The following is a 9,962-nucleotide window of genomic DNA, read 5'->3' on the forward strand; positions in this document are numbered from 1 at the left end:
GCTGATATGCAATTAGTACACGATGATTTCGTACGACATCATTCTAACCAGACCAGCAATACATATGAGGTTAATCTTCCGTCGTTCATCTTTTCATGTCATCGATGTCATCTAATTGTTTATTTAATTATTTTCTCCTAACCAATTTTTTGTTGTTCTCTCCCTGACAGATTTATATGTGTCAAAACAAAACTTATCCATGGCGTATCATTAGAAGGTATGATTGAATGAAAATCATCAATGTTATCTTATATTTCTACTCCTTCTATGATGATATGCTTAGATCTATTGTTCTTTTTGATAGGTACCAACATAATTTCCAACGAGTGTGACTTCTTTGATTAAATATGGATATATATGTAGCATCAAGATGATATCTTTTTAAAAAGGTAATAGTTGTGTGATTTGTATATATTCACCTTCATATTTTTTGCTATATTGAATTTTGAGTTGATAACTTTTATTTTGATATATAAATATTATGTATTATTTATTTTAATTTGAATATTGCTTCAATCCCTTGACATGGTTTAGTGACTATGTACAGAGAAAGAGAAAAGAGTTTTGATGATGTCATTTGCAAGGTACGTGTTCTATTGATTATGTCATATGGTCACAATTACAATTGAGGTACCTTAAAAATACTATTGCTACCACAATTGCAGCTAATGTTGTGTTTCTTCTCACTTTGCCAAATCCAGACAATGTCTTTGAGAGCTGGTATTATATGTTCCTTCAATATCTTCTGGTATTCTGATGCATCTCCATGGTACTTCTTTATCTCAACAAAATAGAAAGATGGAGCAAACTCAAATATTTCAGTAGAAATGGTAAGTGGCCTTTTTCTACTATCTTGCTGTCTCTATAACTTTAGCATCTCTCCATTATTCTTTACTATCTTCATATTCAACATGTGCGCAATATCCTCCATTGTTTATATGATAGAGGAGGCTGAGCTCTTGGAGGTAAACTTGGTCTTCAATTTCATCATCATCATTACTTGCAAAAAAGATAGACAAATCGAGCCCTGCAGATAGAGAAAGTATGTGAAAAGCATTAAGATATTTTGGTTAAACCAATTCTTGATTTGGCTCAACCATAGTAATTTCATTTTCAACAATAGCTTTATCAGACTCAACATTTGCAGCCACATTTGTAATCTCTCTTTCTACTTGAACACTTTCCAAATGTAATCCTTTTCTGAACCAACGACTTTCCATTATTTTAGCAATAGAAATTCTACTATCAGGGTTGGGATTGAGAATCTTTGATAATAATCTGCGTATCTCGACTGAAAACTAGGGGGACATTTGTATTCTCCCTTGTGGATTTTCCGATACAGTTCCATTAAATTCTGATCATAAAATGGATAGTAACCGGCCAAAAGAACATATAAGATTACTCCGCAATACCAAACATCAGCTTTTTCTCCATAATAACCTTTTCCACGGAGAACATCTGGAGTTGCATACATCGGAGTTCTACACATTGTTTGCAACATGTTGCAGTGATGAGATTCTATGAATGTGCTAAACCCGAAATCAACTATTTTAAGAACACCGTTCTCGTCTAAAAGCAAGTTTTCAGGCTTCAAATTCCGATGGTAGACACCCTTCTTGTGGTAAAAGGTAACGCCTTTCCTCTAGCTTATCAAGTTTTTGTGTTCGTTTTCACCCTTTTTTGTCCCTTTTTTTGTTTTTTCGTTTTAAGTTTTAATCATTTTGTTTGTTTTGTTTCTGTGATCGTTAATGCTTGCTTTGTTCTTTGTTTGTGTTTGTTGCGTTTTTGAGACACTTGTTTTGATTATTCGTTTTAGGGTTTTGTTAATACTTAAAAATTTTATTTTTTTTTCTGGTTTGTTTCTAAAATTGATGAACATTTAACTTTGTAATGATGGAAATTACAGGTTGAATAAAATAGTTTCCGAAAAGGGTTTGTATTTTAGGGTTTCTGAAAACAGTTTCTAAAATTGCTGAATATTTAACTTAGTTGTTTTGTTTTGTATGTAATTAAGACTAATGTTGCCAAAATCTGTAGGATGGAAGACAATAGCACACTAATACTGCATCACAGTGGCGATTTAGAGTGAGATGAGTATCGGAGGCTGCAATACGTTCGTGGTGAATTCTTTATATGGGAAAAGATGGATTTGATGAGTTGTGTTTGTGGGACATTGAGAAGATGGTGAAACATTGCAGTGGCTACTTCAAGGTATCTAAATTGTGGTACTTAAAGTTGTATGAAGGTCTTGCAAGTGATTTGAATATCTGCTTGAATCGATTGACGACTGATAATCATGTTATAGACATGGTGCAAGTTGCAAGGGCTAATAATGGTGCAGAAACTGCAGGAAATGTTGTTGCAAATGTTGGAAAGGTGTGACTCTTAAATTTTAAGGATCGATTTCCCAGTTAGTGTATTAATTGAAGGACTGATATGATTGATTATGTCATAGTTTAGGGACTAATTTGATTGAATTTGCAATTTCAGGGTGATGCACCAAGGAGGTATGGTCTTAGAGGACTGATTCTTTCAACTAATAGGCCTACGTAAACACCAATGAGGGATCCTGCACCAGCTCATCCAACTGATGCTGGCATTATTAGAGTTCCATATACAAGCTATGGTCTATCCGGTTCGACTCAACCTAAATTCATAGAGTTTATACCAACCCCCCGGATTTCCAAAGAAGTGATGCTTCATGGAGCTTAAAATATGCTTTTGGATTTGTAATATTTACGCTTCTTTGAATTATGCCCCATAGTTGGGTTTCTTTTTGCTTATCTTTATTTAAGACTTATGACTTGTTAATGCCCCATAGTTGGGTTGCTTTTACCTATGTAATTTCTCAGACTTATGACTTATGACGTATGAATTTTGCATATGTAATATTTCAGTTTCAATTTGCGTGTTCCAGCTTTTTTACTTTATTCTGTACACATATGCTTCAAGGGTCAAATTGGTAACTGATTAAAAAATTCAGGGACTTATTTGATGGGTTTTTAATATAAGGTAGGGATCGATTTGATAGTTAGACAAATAATTGAAGGACTAATTTGATGATAATATTATTACAGAAAGGTTACATTTCTCAATCATCTTCAACCTCTTTTCATTAGAACTTTACACACGCATAGAACAATACAATAACATGTTAAAAACCTCAAACAAGCAAATTATGACCATCACAAACTTAATCAACCTAAGCTCACTTCATACACACTCAACTTTGTCCATCAACCTTCCTCTAGCCTTAACCATGGACTTAACCTGCTCCATCAATCTTGTCTTTCTTCCATGACCAGCACCAATTCCATTGTTTTTAAAGTATCCTAGTTCTTCAGCTTTGTTTTATCTTGGTTTTCGGGTGTCAAACATTGATTACGTTTGAACCTTTTAAACCGGTGATATCTTATTTTTTCTTGGGAAGGGAAAAAGTAAGCAAAACCCTTGAGAATCGAGGTCCGGGAGTTGTTTTCGCTACGGGAAGGTGTTAGGCACCCATAACGACTATAGTAACCTATAGGAACCGTCTTTAATTTCTACGCGCGCGCTTTATTTTTGAATGCTACTTTGAAAGAAAATATTAAGCCTAAGAGTTTTTCTAAGTGAAGAATTGGAGGGAGAAGAATGTTTTTGGATTTTTATTTTAGTTGAATTGAAGGAATTTTGTTCCTTGCCTACGTACCCGTTTAGGGGATCAAATCCACCGTAGTTCTCTCTCAAAAAATGTTTTTTGTTTTTGTTGGTTGATTTTAAGTTTGAAAATTGGATTTTGAAGAATAGAAAGAGGCCTCAAGGGCATGAGATTGGAAAATAGTGAGGTTGAATTAGTGAATTGCAAAAGAAGTCAAAGTTTGATTATTTTCATTGAAATTTGATTAAGAAAGTGGAAAAGAAAATACAATGGGATGTTGGATCCCAAGGTTTATTTGGAAAGGATTTGAGTGAAGTTGTTCACATTTGTTTGAAAAATTGGTTTTTTCTAAGTATGAGTCCTAAGCATTCATCTAAACATACAATCCTAAACATACATCTAAACATGCATATTCTAACTATATAGCTAAAGTGATGTGTGTGCGTGTGTCGGTGCTTGTGTCGGTGTACATCATTAGAGTCCATAGTCCTTATTACATCATTGGCCTAGATACATTCTATGGCCTCTTTGCCAAGAAATTAAAAGTGGCATAAAAGTAAAATATTACAAGAACTCCTAAATCTTTACATTCTAATTTTTGCATGAAATTGAAACTTAAGGTGCAAGAAATTGAATGGAGAGGAAGATGAAGTGGGAATGCTTATGATGTATGAAACATGAAACAAAAAGTTAGTAGCACAAGATAAAAAACAACTCAAAGCCATCATAACAAAAGTAAAAAAAAAAAAAAAAAAAAATTAACATAAAAAACAAGCAAAAACAATGCAAAATAGGCCTAAAGATTCATCAATAATGCAAGGCTTGAACAAGACCTATAATCCTCATATTTTAACAAGTTCCCAAAGAGTTTTATTTCGGTCCCAACACAAGAATTAAGAGGACCTATCAAGCCAAGCCTCCTAGTATATTTTTAGGCATATTTTCCACTTAATTTCCACAAACAATTTATTTACATGACTTATAACACAAGGTACTAACAAATCATACTCCAAAACAGTAAAGAACAGCACCAAATCATAGGCATACACATTGTAAATTCTCATATCAAGGGTCAATATACCCTAGCAAGATTTTGGGATCAAGAACATGCAAGAATTTCACAAAAACTTAACAAAAAAGTAACATAAAATCACAAGAAAACCTCACATATATTTTTCCCAATTTTAATATGCCACAATTATCACAAAAATACCACAAAACTATTAAGAAATATGTATGAATGTTTCTAGAATTTTTAAAGAATTTTTAGACACAAAAAAACATATAAAATTTTCACAAGTTTTTAACAAAAATAATAAACAATTGACAAGAAAATATCACACACTTTTTAACCAAGATTCAACATATGACAATATCACAAAAATATCAAGAAAATGATTAAGAACACGTAGGAATTTTTTTAGGAATTTTTAAAGGATTTTTGAGTGCACAGGGGCGCAATTATCAAAAGGCAGTGTCAGAAATAGCAGAAAAAAGGACAAAAAACGAAAACTGCAACAAACTCAGGCCCAGGCCCAACGTCCAAAGGCTTGGACGCACAGGAATCACAAGATCAATCCATATAACATACAAACAAAACGCAGATCGATGCAGGCCGTCAGATCTACGATCTGACGGCTCAAAAGCCGCCAGTGTACAAGATGAGCATGGAGCAGCGCGCATGTGATCAGGAAAGGATATATAAACCTCTTGCTCTTTGGATTCGGATCTTGACGAGTTTGAGTGGTTGATCCTTGAGCTTACTCCTTTCCTTTGCTTCGTTCTTCTCCGATCTGGCCTTGCTCGATTCGTACTTGTTCTTCAACGATTCGGTTTTGCTCGATTTGCCTTTGTTCTTCACCGATCTTGTTACTTCACTCTGTTTCTCGTTCGTAACTGTGACGTTATTGTTGTTTGAATGAACTGGCTTTTGGTCTCGAATTCACGTGGTAGTGATTTCGTGAATGAATCTGAGATATGAATTGGTGATTTTCAGTTGATTACGGTGGTTGACGGTGGTATGAGTGGCGGTTTTGGTTAGTTACGGTGACGGTTATGGATGGTTAGGGTTTGAACATTCAAGAGTGTTCTTGAATGTTCTTGATTTTTCTGGTGATTTTTGGTGTTTTGATGCGTGAGAAAGAGAGAGAGAAAAGTGGAATCTGTTTCTGAAAAGTGGTTGTGAGGTGGCACTGAATCAATGGTTCTGTGTGACTTGGCCTTTGACTGGGCTATTTATAGCTGATGTGTAAATTCCTGGACCAATAGGACACTGCCATGTGGACATAGACTGTAACTGACTGGACTAATAAAAATCTGACACATGGCACTGGACTTAACAAACTTTTGGACTAAATTGCAAATGACTAAAAATAAAGGACTAAAATGCAAAAATGACAAAAGGACTTAAAAGTAATTAATAATAAAATTGGTAAAAAACGTAATTTGGAAATAAACGTAAAGTGAAACGAATAAAATTGACAAAACGGACTAAAACGAACCAATGGCCTAAATGAGGTACTTTAAAGTTACCTCTCTGCCGAAATTTTGTGTGAAATGACCAAAATGCCCCTAGGGCTAAAACGACTAAAAAATGACTCAGGAACAAATTTGAAATGGATTTTTAACAGAGGAATGAAACAACAGTTTATTCAAACCAACTTGAAAGACTCAGAGACAATTTTAGAATTTAAACAGGGTTTTAACACGTGAAAAGACCAAAATGCCCCTAGGGGCAAAACTGACTTAAAATGACTTCAAATGCACTCTTTGAACTGGATTTTGACATAGAATGAAACAAAGACTTATGCAACCTATTTGAAAGGACTTAAACAAATTTTGACAGACTGAGAGACATTTTGACATAGGAAATGACCAAAATACCCTTGCATGTAAATTTTGCAAATAAAATTGAAATGAAATGCAGAGAAAGATGCAATTGATCAGAGACAGTTCAAATAGCTTGAAATGCAAGAAAGGAAAGATTGATTAGTATTTTTAGGTCCAAAATTAGGGTATAACAGCTGCCCCTATTTAAGTTTCTTTGTCCGGAGAGTCAAGAGACGAAGTCTTAGAGTTGACGGGACGAAGATACTTAAATATTAACATTTGCACTGCTTTTGGACATAAAAATACGTTTTCAGATTTTCAAAGTTATGAATGCTATGCAGTATTTGATTATGAATGCAAGACAAACAACTGGAGTCTATGGAACCTATCATGTCACTGGGGATTCAGGTGGACATTGACAGGGTAGACAAACCAGGGAGTAGAATACAGGGTACAAGTTGTTCTTTGGGTCGAACTAGTCACTTGACCGAGGAATACGAAACAAGGGATAGGTGCAAGCTGTTCTTGGAATCGAACTTGGCACTTGACCGGAAACATAGACATATAGGCAGATACAAGCGGTTCTTTTGGATCGAACTTGACACTTGATTGGAGATACAAACAGATAGGCAGACACAAACTGTTCTTTGGATTGAACTGGCTGTTTGGCTGGAGACATAGACAGAAGGGTTGATACAAGCTGCTTCTTTGGATCGAACTTGCTTGTTGAATTATCACCACATCATGTGGGAGAGTGCAGACTGTTCTCTTAGAACGAACTTGTCGTTTGACCGATAACAAAGCATAAGCTGGGGTACAAACTGTTCTTCAGATTGAACTTGCCGTTTGACTGATAACAGAGCATAATCTGGGTACAAACTGTTCTATCGAACTTGCCGTTTGACCGATAACAGAGTATAAGCTGGGTACAAACTGTTCTGCAAATCGAACTTGCCGTTTGTCCGGAAGCATAGGTATACAAGTAGGTACAAGTGGTTCTTTTTTGGATCGAACCTGGCACTTGACCAGTAAAAAGATACAAATTGAAAGTCTGGCTTAACAAGATACCAATTGAGGGTAAATTGTCATTGACTTGATCTGAGAATAGACATGACCATTTTTGTTGGCCCAAGGGTAAATTGACATTGATTTGAATTGAGAATTGAGAATTGACATCGACATTGACATTGACATTGACATTGACATTGGCTTGGCAATTGAAATTGACATTGACATTGACATTGACATTGGCATTGGATATTTGACATTGACATTTGACATTGACATTGACATTGACATTTGACATTTGATATTGGATATTTGACATTGACATTTGACATTGACATTTGACATTGGATACTTGACATTGACATTTGGCATTGACATTTGACATTTGACATTTGCATTTGACATTGACATTGGATATTGACATTGAAATTGACATTGGAATTGGAAATTGGCATTGGAATTGGAATTGAAATTGGAAGTTGACATTGGAATTGGAAATTGGTATTGGAATTGGAATTGAAATTGGAAATTGACATTGGAATTGGAAATTGGCATTGGAATTGGAATTGGAGATTGACATTGACATTGTCATTGGATGTCAACATTGGAATTGGAGATTGACATTGACATTGTCATTGGACGTCAACATTGGAATTGGAGATTGACATCGCTTCGAATTTTGACAGTTTGACATTGAAATTGGAAATTGCTTCGAATTTGACAGTTTGACATTGAAATTGGAAATTGCTTTGAATTTGACAGTTTGACATTGAAATTGGAAATTGCTTCGAATTTGACAGGTTGAAATTGAATTGAATTTGGAATTGGAATTTGGAATTGAAATTGAAATTGAACTTTGACAGTTGACAGTTGAAATTGAGATTGAAATTGAAATTGAAGTTGAGTTTGACAGTTGAAATTTGGATTGGATTTTGACAGTTGAAAGTTGGATATGCAACATGTATGCATGGTGTAGCAAGATTATTGGATGTATGAGCACATAAAATGCATGATTATGCATGTATGAATGCTTGAAATGCATGATTGGTTTGTAACTTGGCAGAGAAGTTTCACAAAGGCAGACAAAACATTGGAAGATTGGGCACGTAGTGGCTCGTGCTGAAACATATTCACAGGGGAAGACCTCTTTGGAGAGACCGTCGTTTGGGAGACGTATCGAAACCATGGCTGAGGGCAATAAAACTTGTAAAGAAGGGACCCTTGGAAGGTTCTTGGATACAGGTCGCCGTTGCTAGGCGTGTCAGTGCTGGGTAAACATTGGATGTCCGCATCTGTGGTCAATGATTTTCAAATTTTTATTCTTTTCATTTTTCAATCCCACTTTTGCCTGAACCGCCCTTTCGGGTTTTCGATTCACCGGGGAATAGATTCTTTTCATTGCCCCATTTTTGCCTGAATTGCCTTCATAGGTCGTCAATCAGCGGGGTGCTCATTTTTGCCTAAGCCGCCCTTTCGGGTTTTCAACTTAGCGAGCTTTTCATTTGTATTTTTCCCATTTTTTCATTTCCATTCTGTTTTTTCATTCTTGCCATTGACCACAGATCATCCTGGGGAATAACCTGCTTGTAACATGTATTGAAATAGACATTGACATTCATTCATTCATGCATGTTTCATTGAAATGTACCCTATTGCTCAGGTTTGCTTTCAAAATAGACAGAAAAAGAATTTTCAATTTTTCAAAAATGTTTGTTTCAGATATTGACATTATCAATTGGAAAGGAAATATTTTGTATAAAGCATTGAAAGTAGAAAGGAAGACAGAATTTCAAACAGTAGAAAGGCTCAAATTGATGTAGAAGAGTGAAAGTTAGCCAAAGGCATGACTTCACGGATTTACAAAGCTTGGAAAATGGTAATTTTATTGGTTGGTGATACATTGAACACGATGACCGCTACATTTCATAGAAATTTTGAATTCACAAGTACAGAAGCCTCTGATGAAGACGATCATTGACAGTTGTAGATGCCCCAAGGGGTGATGGTGATTTGCCAGATATAGTTACTTGTCTTTCATCAACCTCATTTTTGCATGAACCGCCCTTTCGGGTTTTCGGCCCATCGAGGCGCTCATTTTTGCCTGAGTTGCGTACAATCTCAGCGAGCTCTTTCATATTCATTTTTTTGTCCCTAACTTTTGCCTGGATCGCCCTTTCGGGTTTTCGATCCACCGGGAAGCGCATTTTTGCCTAGGCCGCCCTTTCGGGTTTTCGACCTACCACGCTGTTCTTTTCTTTCTAGACAAAGTATTTCTTGACTATATCGGCATTGACAGGATTTGGGAGTTCAACACCATCCATGTGTGTAAGAATCAAAGCACCACCAGAGAAAGCCTTCTTGACAACATAAGGACCTTCATAGTTAGGTGTCCACTTGCCCCTTGGGTCGGGTTGTTGACTTATCCTTCTTTTCAAAACAAGTTCGCCCTCCTTGAATTCCCGAGGTCGGACTTTCTTGTCAAAAGCAT

At 35.8% G+C, this 9,962-nt stretch overlaps 1 pseudogene; it reads right to left on the reverse strand.

The window, feature by feature from the left end:
• Positions 1–619: 619 nt before the first annotated feature.
• LOC146945996 (CBL-interacting protein kinase 18-like) lies at positions 620–2,068 on the reverse strand (annotated as a pseudogene).
• Between the last annotated feature and the right edge of the window lie 7,894 nt (positions 2,069–9,962).

This window comes from Medicago sativa, chromosome 2, assembly GCF_051527215.1.
Source record: "Medicago sativa cultivar Bolivia chromosome 2, Bolivia_mono, whole genome shotgun sequence".
Taxonomy (NCBI): Eukaryota; Viridiplantae; Streptophyta; class Magnoliopsida; order Fabales; family Fabaceae; genus Medicago; species Medicago sativa.